Genomic DNA, 13,505 nt, shown 5'->3' on the forward strand with positions numbered 1-13,505 from the left:
GTGTGTACTTTTGTTTGTTTGTTTGTTTGTTTGTTAAACTAATCACATCCCAAAATACTCCACAGGTTTCATTATACAAGAATCCTCCACAAATTAAATAAACTAGACTTCCAGATTTATCAAAATCTGGCTAGCAATAAAGCCACTGGTTGGGACAATTGCACCGTCCATCAGAATGACTCGGTTAGAGTCTAGGTTCTGCTCCCAATTCTAGTTTTCTGCTAATGCAGACCCTGGAAATCAGAAAGCGATGAGTCAAGTTGCTGGGTCCCTGCCACTCACGTGGGAGACCTGGATTGAGTTTCTGGCTTCAGGCAGATGTTAGCTTTCTCTATCTCTTTCAAACAAAAGATAGTAATAATATAATTAGACAGTGAAATGCTGACGAAGAAGCAAAGGAATAATATTGAAATATATAGCATAGCCAAGATGGCGGAATAGTGAGGGTGCGGGATATAAATCAACTTAGTCATATTCTGAGTTATTAATTCACAGGTTAACTCTTGTTGTGGAAGATAAATTTCCCACTTGGCATTCTAATTATTAACAAGAACAATGGAAAATAAAATTTTCAAATCTAAAGATAATGTTTGTTGAATCGTCAAATGACCTTGGTTGAAATCCAGCTAAGTCACTTCGAATCTCCATATATGTAAAGTATAAATCGGTTCAATCTCTCAATTTTAGCTTTCTCAGTCATAAAAAAATTAGGATTACTAATTCACAAGTTTGTTTGGAATAGTGAATGATGTAGAACTAAAACCAACTTACAAATTGTATAACAAATGTGCTAGTTCTTGATTTTTTTACAAATCCCATGTATTTAATATTTATAGTTTTAAGAACATAATGATACTTCCCCCTCTACCCTCCCTAACTTGCTCCCTTCCTCCTTCCTTATTTTTCTTTTATTTTTGCCACGATACTTTCAATTTACTTGATAATTGAAAGCATAACCTCCCACTAGAGAACTCAACAAGTAAGTAGAAAAACACTGTTCCTCAGGAGTTCACATTCCCACCAACAGTGTATTAGCGTACCCTCATCCACTCTGCCATGTTGTCTTATCTTTCTATCTTTAAAGCCCCTGAAACTAGAGAAAAATTTAATATTACATAAACTTTAAAATACTATTTTGCCTAAAAAAAATTTTAACCTAAACCTTCAATATGGTTCATAATGAATCATATTCTTTGTTCTTTCTTAACATAAAATGTCCTAACACCATGTAAAATTAACTATCTAAAAATACTATTTTAACCCATATCTTAGTGAGGTCACAAATTCTATAATCTGTCATGACTGAAAAAAAGGGACATCTACACTGTTGCAATATACTCTAAAAAATAAAGGTTTTCAACATTCTGAACACTTCACTTGCTGCAAAACACATTTTACCTGGAATCCAGTATATATACACACACAAAGAAACTCTTACGCATACCCTAAATTCTCAAGAGACAACACTTAATGTTACTAGAGGTAATGAATTTTGATAGCTTTTTGTATATTGTACTATATTCTCCTTTCTAAGTTTCAGTTCATACCTATTAAATTGATTTCACAGCATACAACAGGGTGTGACATGAAGTTTGAAAAATAACATTCCAGTCACATTCTAATGCTTTGTTCCTGTCAAAGCTTTTGTTGAGAATAATGGAGACCTACTGTTCCAGCCATAACAAAGTGTCACAAGCTGGAATGGTTTGTACAACAGACATTTACAAGGATACTTTGAAATTTTGGGGAGGGGGAGGATGTAATTAAAAGCTGTTTATTGAGGCTGGCACTGTGGCGTAGTGGGTAAAGCCACCACCTGCAGTGCTGTCATCCCATATGGGCACCGGTTCAAGTACCAGCTGCTCCACTTCGGATCCAGCTCTCCGCTGTGGCCTGGGAAAGCAGTGGAGGATGGCCCAAGTGCTTGGGCCCCTGCACCCGCGTGGGAGACCTGGAGGAAGCTTCTGGCTCCAGGCTTCGGATCAGCACAGCTCTGGCTGTTGCAGCCATGTGGGGAGTAAACCAGCAGATGGAAGATAGCGTGTGCTCGCTCTCTCTCTCTCTCTCTCTCTCTGCCTGTCCTTCCCTCTGTGTGTAACTCTGACTTTCAAATAAATAAATGAATCTTTTTTAAAAAATGTTTATTTTGGTTCAAAATCTTGAAATCTGTGTGTCTGGCCGGCACCATGGCTCACTAGGCTAATCCTCTGCCTTGCGGCGCCGGCACACGGGGTTCTAGTCCCGGTAGGGGCGCCGGATTCTGTCCCGGTTGCCCCTCTTCCAGCCCAGCTCTCTGCTGTGGCCAGGGAGTGCAGTGGAGGATGGCCCAAGTGCTTGGGCGCCCTGCACCCCATGGGAGACCAGGATAAATACCTAGCTCCTGCCATCGGATCAGCACGGTGCGCCAGCCGCGACAGCCATTGGAGGGTGAACCAATGGCAAAGGAAGACCTTTCTCTCTGTCTCTCTCTCTCACTGCCCACTCTGCCTGTCAAAAAAGAAAAAAAAAAAAAAAGAGAAATCTGTGTGTCTGAGGAGCACCTACAATAAGATCATGGGGCTAGTCTCTCTGCACCTGGAGGCAGCCTGTTGGGGTCCCCCACTTGACACTAAACCTTTTCCCTTACTCAGGTGTTTGGTGTGTTTTGTGGTGGCCTTTCCTTTCATTGGTGCCGTGACTTGGATCCAGGCTCTCCCATCGACTTTGCTCTACCTGAGCTGTGTTGGGATCCTGGATTTCTGCCAAACACAAAACTCACCCCAGACCTCCTTCTTCACCACCAAATGCTCTGCTATCTCCCTCCTGCAAATTCTGAGGTTGGCAAAATGGGAAATTCTCATGCTGATTGCTACTACCGGTTGTGTTTCTAAGTCCTGGTACTGCACACCACAACCTCTATGGACACCATGTCAGGCAAAAGTGGGTGTGGGTGACGACTCAACCTCCTGTTTCCCTTCTAAAGGCTAAGCCCTGGGCTCCAGTGGGCACTTTGGTGACAACCCCCACCCTCTGTTCCCATATCCTCTAGTCCCCCCCCCCCCCCGCCCTCTGTTCCCATATCCTCCAGTCCAATGACTGTGATCTTGGGGATGCCTAATATCCTCCAGTAGGACTCTATGGTCACTATGGGAACTTCTTCGTCCCCTGTTCTGTCTGATCCTCCTCTCGGTTGTTTCCTACCTTGACAACCTGTTAAAACAGCAAGTATAACCCCAACATTTTAGGATCTCTACCACTTCTATGAGCATTCTGAATTGTGGAAGGAAATTTCCTATGTCTAAGCTTTCTATCTCTGCTCCTCATGTTCTCCAGCTCAAACTCTCTTAACTTCTAAAGTTCTTGCTAAAAACCCGAAACTCTGGCTCTCACTGTCTCGCTTGCTGTATCTCCCTCTCCCACTCAGGAATTCTAAGCTCCTTCTCACCCTTATCTCAGAACCATCCCTTCTCCCAAAGTCTACTACCTCTGCTTTATCTATGATCCTCTTGGACACCCTCCCAGAGAAGCAAAGGCAAGTGTGGAAACTGCTCATCTCTATGCCTTCACCCTCATCCTCCAACTGGCCTTTGTCCCTCCCCCTCCTGTTACAATCTTATCATAAGTATGACAAGGGAGTGGAGATTCCATCCTTTTGTTTTATTTTATTTTTTTAATTTATTTGACAGGTAGAGTTATAGACAGTGAGAGAGAGAGAGAGACAGAAAGAAAGGTCTTCCTTCCTTGGTTCACTCCCCAAATGGCCACTATGGCTGGTGCTGCACCAATCCAAACCCAGAAGCCAGGTGCTTCCTCCTGGTCTCCCATGTGGGTGCAGGGGCCCAAGTACCTAGGCCAACCCCCACTGACCTCCCGGGCCACAGCAGAGAGCTGGACTGGAAAAGGAGCAACCGGGACTAGAACCCAGCACCCATATGGGATGCTGGTGCCACAGGTGGAGGATTAGCCAAGTGAACCATGGCCAGATTCCATCTTTTTGAACTCACAGTTTACTGTAAACAAGTCACCTATCCCACCCTTCTGATGGCTCTTTTGTTCTATCAGGAGCCAGCCAGACATGATATTAAGTCTTTCAATGAGTTTTGTCCCAGTCTTGTAACTGAATGTCAAGCTCACCTTGCCAGGACTCCTCAATTCCTACAAACTCAATTTCCTGGTCCCATCAAACCAGCTGGCTCACTGGGTTAATTACTATTTCCACTTGAAATTAACTAGGGTTGAAATTCAACGTTATCTTATTTAAAAATGTTATTTTAATTTAGAGAATTTTAGCAGGTTATTTCAAAATGTAAATCAAGGAAATTGGCAAATGGAAAACATCATAAGTATAGAAATGTGCATTTGGTAAGAAAAGTTAAGAAGAAAAGTTTTTTGAATAAAGGACATGGTTTGTAAGAATTACTTCATCCTATTGGCTAGTTTACTCTAGACTGGAATGGAAATGATGGAATGTTTCAAGTAAGTTGAAGAGGGTGTGTGGAAATCACAGAAGGTTATGAAAGAAAGAAATTTTGGATCAAAAGCTATTAATCTATATCTCTTTGACATAGAATTAGAATCTGATCCTCTGCTAAAGCAATGAGTTAAAGTAACCTATTATGTTCTCTTGATGTCTCTGTTAAATTCTAATTGTTTAAAAACAGTTGTGTTTTTTATTAAGAGCTATGGGTTATTTAAATATATGCTTATTCTAAAACATTTGAATAATCACCTTGTAACAATGATTAAATTTGGTCTATAATATGTTATGATGTTAAGGGATCTTATTTCAACCAGATACTTTAAGCCTTCTTGGCATCCTTGACCTGCATTCAAAAAAAAATCAAAAATCAAAGTTCCAAAGAATTTGGACTCTGAAATTTCCAGTAAATTTGGAGTTGTGCCCAAACTGGAAAAATCAAAGGATACATGTCTTTTATCTTGTAGAGACACCAATTAATAAGGCTATTTGGATTATATTAGAAGTACTGTCAAGAGGTGAAGCAGTGCTAAATTTTAAGTTTTGGTAATACAAAATGTTACTGATACAAATGTCTAAATGTTAAAAAGTCTAATGATCTTACTAGACTTGATGGCTATCTTAATGAGAAAGGCCCAGAGGCCTAAAGGGTTAAATGTTCTGTAAAATCCTACAAGTGCTTTTGAAAATACTGTGTGAAATAAGCAAGTGCCTCTTTTAGATTAATGAGTTTATAATTTTAAACATGGCTATTTGAAGTCTTTTGTCATCCACAGCTTTATATATCAGATTTGCTGTTCATAAAAGTAAAACATTGTTAGTTCTGTGTTTAGCTGTCCTCTAGGTTCCGATGGACTTTTCCCAGCCAATTCTATAGTATTCAGTACTTTGGGATGGTCTGTAAACAGATGAAGCCAATAATGCACTACAGGTTCCAACTGAGAGAAAGTATGGTTCATTCAGGTTGCAAAAAGCAGAAAGTCATTCAAATCAATTGGTAATTTAAAAAAACAAAGAGTTTAAGAAGCTATTACCGACTGCTTTATTGTTCTATCTTGTATGTTATATGTGTATACGTATTATATGTCTACATGGGAAACTTTACTAAGAACTTTGTTAAAATTGGCTTATAGATAAAAGATTGCCCATAAAGTTAAACAGCTAAAATTAATCAAAGATACATCAAAATGTATTCTTGTGACCTGGATCTCTGGAGCAGATGTTTTAAATATGTTGGTAGAAAAAAACTAAAAACGTTTTATATGCTTATACTTGAATTTGCTGGTTAAACAAGCTACACCATGTTACATATTTGAGATGTTTCCAAATACATGTATTCTTAAAATTTATGGAAGGCATTGGACCTTCCAGTAAATGTATTTCTAAGTTGTTATCTAATGGTTGAAATTGCTTGCTACGTTTCATTTGATATTGCTACTGCCAGTAAGTGATCTGGGACATGCTCCCTCATTTCTCTATTCTAAGCCCTATTTTTCCTTCAGTTCTCTATTCTCTTCGAGGTAGGAAACCGACTATATTGAATGAAGGATTCTCGAGGATGTACAATTTGACCTTTAGACCTTATAAAAGAGATGGCTAACATTTTCTGTGATAGTATAGCCAAAATGAGACCTTAAATTATAATTCCACAGCTAGATTTACTTCACCATCGGCATAGAAAACAGGCAAAACCTCCCTTTCAGACTAAATGGAGAGTAAGCTTTAAAGTAAGGACATAGCTTTCCTCATGGGCATTGTCTATCTCAAAATAAACCACTAGCAGAACATGCCTGTGACTACAGAATTCTAGTTTAAGCCACAAAGATTAGAGACGGGACTTGAGCACTCCCTTGACTTGCATCCTCTGGTCTGCTTTAACAAAAACCAGGAGGAAAAGAAAGCTAGGCATCAGAAGCTATGTAAAGATAGTGGCAGCACCGCGGCTCACTAGGCTAATCCTCCGCCTAGCGGCGCCGGCACACCGGGTTCTAGTCCCGGTAGGGGCGCCGGATTCTGTCCCGGTTGCCCCTCTTCCAGGCCAGCCCTCTGCTGTGGCCAGGGAGTGCAGTGGAGGATGGCCCAAGTGCTTGGGCCCTGCACCCCATGGGAGACCAGGAAAAGCACCTGGCTCCTGGCTCCTGCCATCGGATCAGCGCGGTGCGCTGGCCGCAGCGCGCCGGCCGCGGCGGCCATTGGAGGGTGAACCAACGGCAAAAGGAAGACCTTTCTCTCTGTCTCTCTCTCTCTCACTGTCCACTCTGCCTGTCAAAAAAAAAAAAAAAAAAAAAAAAAAAAAAAGATAGTGGCAGGCCTATTAAAGGTGGTTCTATACAGTGATCTGCCCTCAAAGAGACCCAATAGGCCAGTCCAGTGCAGTGGCTTTCAATGTGGTAAGCCTGGGCTTCAGCAGAAGTCAGCTGGTGAAGAGTCCTGGCAGCTCTGCCAGCCAAGTGCTAGATCTCTGGAAGTGGAATTGCCCTGGAGTTAAAGGACGCCCAGGTCAGAGCCACAGATCTTGCTGGCTCCAAGATGAAAAGCTCTTCACTTGGGCCAGCTTCCAAAGTGACCAGCACAGCTGAGCGGATGGCCAAGTAGGGTCAGCAACATCACAGGCAGAACTGTAAATTTCTTCTTAGAGATGCCACCTGCCATTTCCTGACCAGCTCTCCTCCCAGGCCAGGTAGGTAATGGAAGTCAACAGGGTGCCTTCCCCAGGAAGGTTCACACCTCCCCTTAGGATGTACCCCATGTGAAGAGATGGATAGGTCGGGGCCCCATAACTGACAAGGCCTTAAAGCCCACCAGATTATTATCAAGCCCTTTCTGTCAGTTTCTATTTGTCTCTGAATTAGAGAACTTATATAGCTTAGGTAGCACCTTTCTTAGCTCCTCTAATAATGCCTCTGCCCTTTTTAGACCCTGGCTAGCCCACTTGGGGCCTCATTCCTTCATAATCATACCATCTACTCTACCTTGAATGGCTAACTCCTGACATATGTGTTCTGGTGGTCCTCTCCTTGACTTAATGTTGTATGATTGTTCAGAATTTCCTCAACAGACAAACCCCTCTATCCACAAAAGATGAGTGGCTTTTCTCCTGGTCTTGTGTGGGATCAGCTTTAAACCACGTCCATCAGACAGTGTTCACAGGGCTGGCACTTCACAAGTGGTAGCGGGTAAAGTTGCCACCTACAGTGCCAGCATCCCATATGAGCGCTAGTTTGAGTCCTGGCTGCTCCACTTCCAATCCAGCTCTCTGCTGTGGCCTGGGAAAGCAGTAGAAGATGACCCAAGTCCTTGAGCCCCTGCACCCACATCAGAGACCTGGAGGAAGCTCCTGGCTCCTGGCTTTGGATCAGCGCAGCTCTGGTTGTTGAGGCCATCTGGGGAGTGAACCAGCGGATGGAAGACCTCTCTATCTCTCTCTCTCTCTTTCCTTCTCTCTCTATGTAATTCTGACTTACAAATAAATAAATCTTTAAAACAAAAAGTCTTCATAAGGGTCCCAAGACCTCGACATCTCCCCATGCCAACAGACAGTACCTTGTGGCCCATGTCAGCAGGAAATAGCTCTAAAGGCAGATCATCCTTCCTTTACCCCTCTTGGACTTTTGGGACTAATGTAATCTCATATAGCTCCTGTTTTATAAAAAACAAAAGGGGGGGAAATTAGTAAAATAGCACAGTCTTATCTATGGTGCGATCTACACCCTGACACTATCTTAGGCTCTAGCCCTCACCGCCATTACTGGAAGTCAGGTGGCCACATGGCCCAACCACTGGTGTCAAGCTCCACCCGCATTCTAATGGGATTCACTGCTCCCACTTCCTTACCTCTGCAACGCTATATAAGACCTATTTCTCCCAGTAGAGGCTGCTGTTCTCTCTGTGCACCGGAAGGCAGCCTGTCAGGTTTCCCCCACTTGACAATAAACCTTTTCCCTTAAAAAAATCATGGAAAATGCATTTTAGCAAAAAGTTACACATGGACTTCAAAACTGTTTTCTCCAGAATAAACAACTTATCTTTTAAATCAATCTTCCCACACACTTTTTGAAGCACTCTGGTACTGTCTTACAGTGCCATCAGGGTTGGGCTTTGGTGAGGCCTCTCTTACAGCCGAGAGACAGCTGCCTTCCTTCTGCATGCTCACATGGAGTCTTTTCTGCACGTGTGCAGATTGAGAAAGAGAGGTGTCTGGGGTCTCTTCCTCTTCTTATGAGGACACCAACCCTACTGGGTTAAGACCCCACACTGTGGAGGTCATAACCTTCATGACCTCCATACAGGTTCTATCTCCAAATACCTTGGGAGGTAGAGCTTTAACACATGACTAGGGGCAGAGGTGGGGTAGACACAATTCAATCTAGATCCACTCTCCCTAATTCAAATAGAAAAAGAGCTCTTGAGTAAAATACCAGGAGTCTCACAGGATCAACAAAGAAGCGACAGAAATGAAGGAACTGTGCTGGGTGGCAGGGATGAAAGTCAAGAGCAGGCCATGGAGACCATCTGGGTCACATACAGCTGCTTGTGTTGCCACCTCTGGTCACTCTCCTGCAACACCACTGGAAGTGAACTTCATTTCCTATCCATAATCCCACTGAGGACCCTTGACTCCTAGAGCAACTTAATGTAATTTCATGTGTGTGTGTCTGTGTGTGTGTCCTTCTCAGATACAAAATCTGGGTGGAAGCTTGCGGTTGGCTAACAAAAGGTCATATGCACAGCAGGGATATTTCGAAGCTGACCTGCCAAATGAAAATAAATTTCCAGTGTATGGTTCTCCAAAATATTTGTTACTTAGTATTTTCAGTAATTTGTAGGATTCAATGAAATCTTTAGGAATCAGTAATTTAGTCCCTGCCTCTTCTTTTACCAATAATGGCTCAATAAAGATTCACAGAGAAATGGGCAGCATTAGACACTTTCAGAATTTTCACTTAACCCTCAAAAGGACACAATTATTTTAGCTGTCAAGTTAGCAGTAGGAGTACCCATTAGTCAAATGGAGACCAGACTCTTTTTTTTTTAAGATTTATTTATTTATTTGAAAGTCAGAGTTACACAGAGAGAGGAGAGGCAGAGAGAGAGAGAGAGAGAGAGAGAGAGAGAGAAAGTCTTCCATCTGCTGGGTCACTTCCCAATTGGCCTCAATGTTTGAAGCTTCGCCAATCCCAAGCCAGGAGCTTCTTCCAGGTCTCCCACATTGGTTCAGGGGTCCAAGCAGTTGGGCCATCTTCTACTGCTTTCCCAGGACATAGCAGAGAGCTGGATAGGAAATGGAGCAGCCAGGTTTCTAACCAGCGCCCATATGGGATGACAGCACTGCGGGCAGCCATTACCCCCTATACCACAGCCCGGCCACGAGGCCAGACTTTTACTCTAGATTTTATGCTTCTCCACCATTCTTGAACTCTTGAACCTTCTATGTGACCTCCTACCTCCAGGGCTGACTCAAACACCAGCTGAATGTTCCCTTTGGCTTCTGACTGAATTTGCTCAGAAGGGATCAGATGGAGCGGAGTAGGAGATTCACGTATTCATTCCCCCTCTCTCTTCCTTGTGACACTGCCTTCAGCCTGTACATTCCCACACTGAAAGCCACTGATTTGCTCCAGGGGCAAAGATTCTTCAGAAATCTCTCCCTCCACTTTCCAGTGCCTGCTCCCCCCATCCTCTCTTTAGGCCTCCAGGACTTACAGTTCCTGTTCCAGCACTATGAACGCACGTCTTAGTCAACAGAGTTCTTCAGTAACTATCCTTCCCCTTTTGATCTATCCTATTTCAAGAATGACGTCTGCTTCCTCTATGAATCAGAGATTTGTCACAATTATGTAGCATTGGTTAAGGTAAAAATTATTTGGGGTAGGAGTTTGGCCCAGCTGTTAAGATGCTATCGTGCCACATCAGAGGGCCTGCGTTCAATGCTTGCATTTGACCCCTGATTCCAATTTCCTGGGAGGCAAGTGGTGATAACTTATGCAATTTGGTTCCTACCACCCATGTAGGAGACACAGACTCAAGTTTCCAGTTCTCAGTTTTGGCCTGGCCCAGCCACGAATGTTGCAAACATTTGTCAAGTGAACCAGTGCATGGGAGTGCTCTCTCCTTTCACTCTCTCTCTCTGACTCTCAAACAAAGTCAATTAAATTTAAATTCTAGAAAGATATATTTCAGTCTTTATTCTGGAAAACCTATGAGTATAATCATAATCATGCTATTTAATGTATGACATATGATAACACACAGCCATTGCAGACTGAGTTCCACAGAGACAGCAAAGGGGCACGTGAGAGCTGAACAGACCCTGGGTGACTCTGGGCCTCATGGAGGAAAAATAACTAAATATGTGCAAAGGAAACGAAGAAGAAAATATCATCCTAAGCACTCACTGTTCAGACTTGCCAGGAAGAGCACGGGCAAAGCATTCAGATACTTCAGTCAGCATCTCAGATTCTCTATGAAGGGCTCAGAGAGGGGGAAGACCATCTCATCTGAACAGAAAGAAAAATGTGAGGATACTGCAAAGATGGACAGAGAAATGAAAGCCTTTATCCCCCCATAAAGAAGATCAAGGACCTCAGTGCACCCATGAGACCTCCTTTAGTCCTCTCCTGTTCTGTTCTGAGTGTCTTTCAAAAAATCAAAGGAGTACGTGCAGGACTGTGCATTGATGTAGCTGCACAGACACTGGGAGCGATGTGGAACAATACCACCACCCCAGAGGATAAGCAGCCTCAGGAAAAGAGGGCTGCTAAGCTGAAGGACAAACAGAAGGAGATCAAAGAGCAGGGTGTGGCAAACATATGGAGCCATCAAGGCTGAACTGAGCAAGGAAAAGAGAAGGAGATCAGGAGGAAGTGGAGGAAGATGATGATGAATAAGTTGGTCTGAGTAGTTTTTATTTTCTCTTGTCTATAAAACTTTTAACCTCATTGTACACAACCCACTCCCTATAAGGAAAAATTTGTGATGTAGGACTGTGTAAGAGTTGTTTTTAAACTGCACAGTGTCTTATTTTGAGCATGTGCCAAACTGTACGGCACATGCTCAATTGGACTTGCCTCTAGCAGTGGAGTTAGAAACGTGCCAGGGGATTCCAATTCAATCCCATCAAGGTGGCATCTACCAATGCCATCTCACTAGTCCAAGTGATCAATTTCAGTTCACAATTAATCATAATGATAGGATTAAGTGTCAAAGGGATCACATAAACAAGACTAGTGTCTGCTAATAATAACAGAGAATAAAAAAGGGAGAGAACGATCCAACATGGGAAGTGGGATACATAGCAGACTCATAGAAAGGCAGATGTCCTAAACAGCAACTCTGGCCTCAGAATCAGCCCTTAAGGCATTTGGATCTGGCTGAAGAGCCCATGAGACTATTTCAGGCATGGAAAGCCAAGACACTCTGGCAAAAAAAAAAAAAAAAAAAAAAAAAAAAAAAAAAAAAACAAAACCTAAATAAAAGATCTCTGTGAGTGAGATCCCAGCGGAAAGAACGGGCCATCAACGAAGGAGGTACCTTTCTCTGAAGGGAGGAGAGAACTTCCACTTTGATTATGACCTTGTCTAAATAAGATTGGAGTTGCCAAACTCAAGAGGTTTCCATAGCCTTGGCAACTCATGACAAGAGCCTCAGGTGATTTCTGACGACATAAATAAGAGTGTCAATTGTTAAATCAACAATGGGAGTCACTGTGCAATTACTCCCCATGTAAAATCTCTGTCCTTAATGTGTTGTACTATGTGAATTAACAGTATAACTAGTACTCAAACAGTACTATATACTTTGTGTTTCTGTGTGGGTGCAAACTGTTGAAATCTTTATTTAGTATATACTAAATTGATCTTCCTTATATAAAGATAATTGAAAATGAATCTTGATGTGAATGGGATGGGAGAAGGAGTGGGAGATGGGATGGCTGAAGGTGGGAGGGAGGTTATGGGGGGGAAAAGATGCTATAATCCAAAAGTTTTACTTTGGAAATTTATATTTATTAAATAAAAGTTTAAAAAAAAGAGAAAAAAAAGGAATTGAAAATGAGACTATCCAGCTGACAGATGTTACAAAATGGAACCCAAAATACCATTAAACTGTTAAATGATATGATCTTATGTTTATAATAAATGGACTTTTTACCAGGAAAAAAAAAGTAAAATAAACTGCACGATATCATGTTTTGCATACTTTTACACTACAAAATGTGTCTTGAGAGAGCCCTGTCTTGGTGGTATCTGCAGCAGCAGGCACCAACCTTGGATTATAGTGCAGGGTTACAAACTGGTGACAATTTAAAGCAGGTTCTACTTGGTGCACAGCACAAGCTAGTTATATATGGGGCTGGTTGCTGTTTCATCTTAAATTGTACCTGATGCAGCTTACACATAGTAACTGCTGCTTGGTTAACTGAGTTCCACTCCATAGTTGCAAAGAAAAAAGGAAAAAAAGAGACATCTGGCAAGCTTCAGCTATTTTGTTGGCATTCTGAATGCTTCTAAATACAATTTTTAACAAGAAGAAGATTATCTTTCAAGTTATAATACATCTAAAATGCTAAAATATATTAAACAATTACTAGAAATCACATAAAATTAATGTGGCATTATTGCGTAATTTTTATTATAAGTGTCAAATGTGATAAAATGCAATAAAGCATAAAATAAAATTAACACACTAAAATTTGCCCACCCTATTTCCTTAAAAGGAGTCTTAGTAAATGAATATTTTTAAATAATCATTATAATTCCAAGCAGAAATGATGCTATCTTTGGTTCCCATGTTATCATCACAGCATGTTAAATCAAGCAGTCTAACTCAATTAAGCACAATTAATAGCCTGACAAAATGAATTCATTAATAAAGAAAACACATGATCAGTTCACTGAATAGAAAGATCTCATCTTTGAAACAGTAAAAAATTTTTTTTCTTTTTGTTAGCAGTACTGAAACAGAATAACATGGAGAGATCTATACTTGAAAATTGAGTTTCACTTTTGCTGACCGGTTGCTCAGAGATGCCCCAAGAGAGATGGGTTATCTG

This window comes from Oryctolagus cuniculus, chromosome 10 (genome assembly GCF_964237555.1).
Source record: "Oryctolagus cuniculus chromosome 10, mOryCun1.1, whole genome shotgun sequence".
Classification (NCBI taxonomy): Eukaryota; Metazoa; Chordata; class Mammalia; order Lagomorpha; family Leporidae; genus Oryctolagus; species Oryctolagus cuniculus.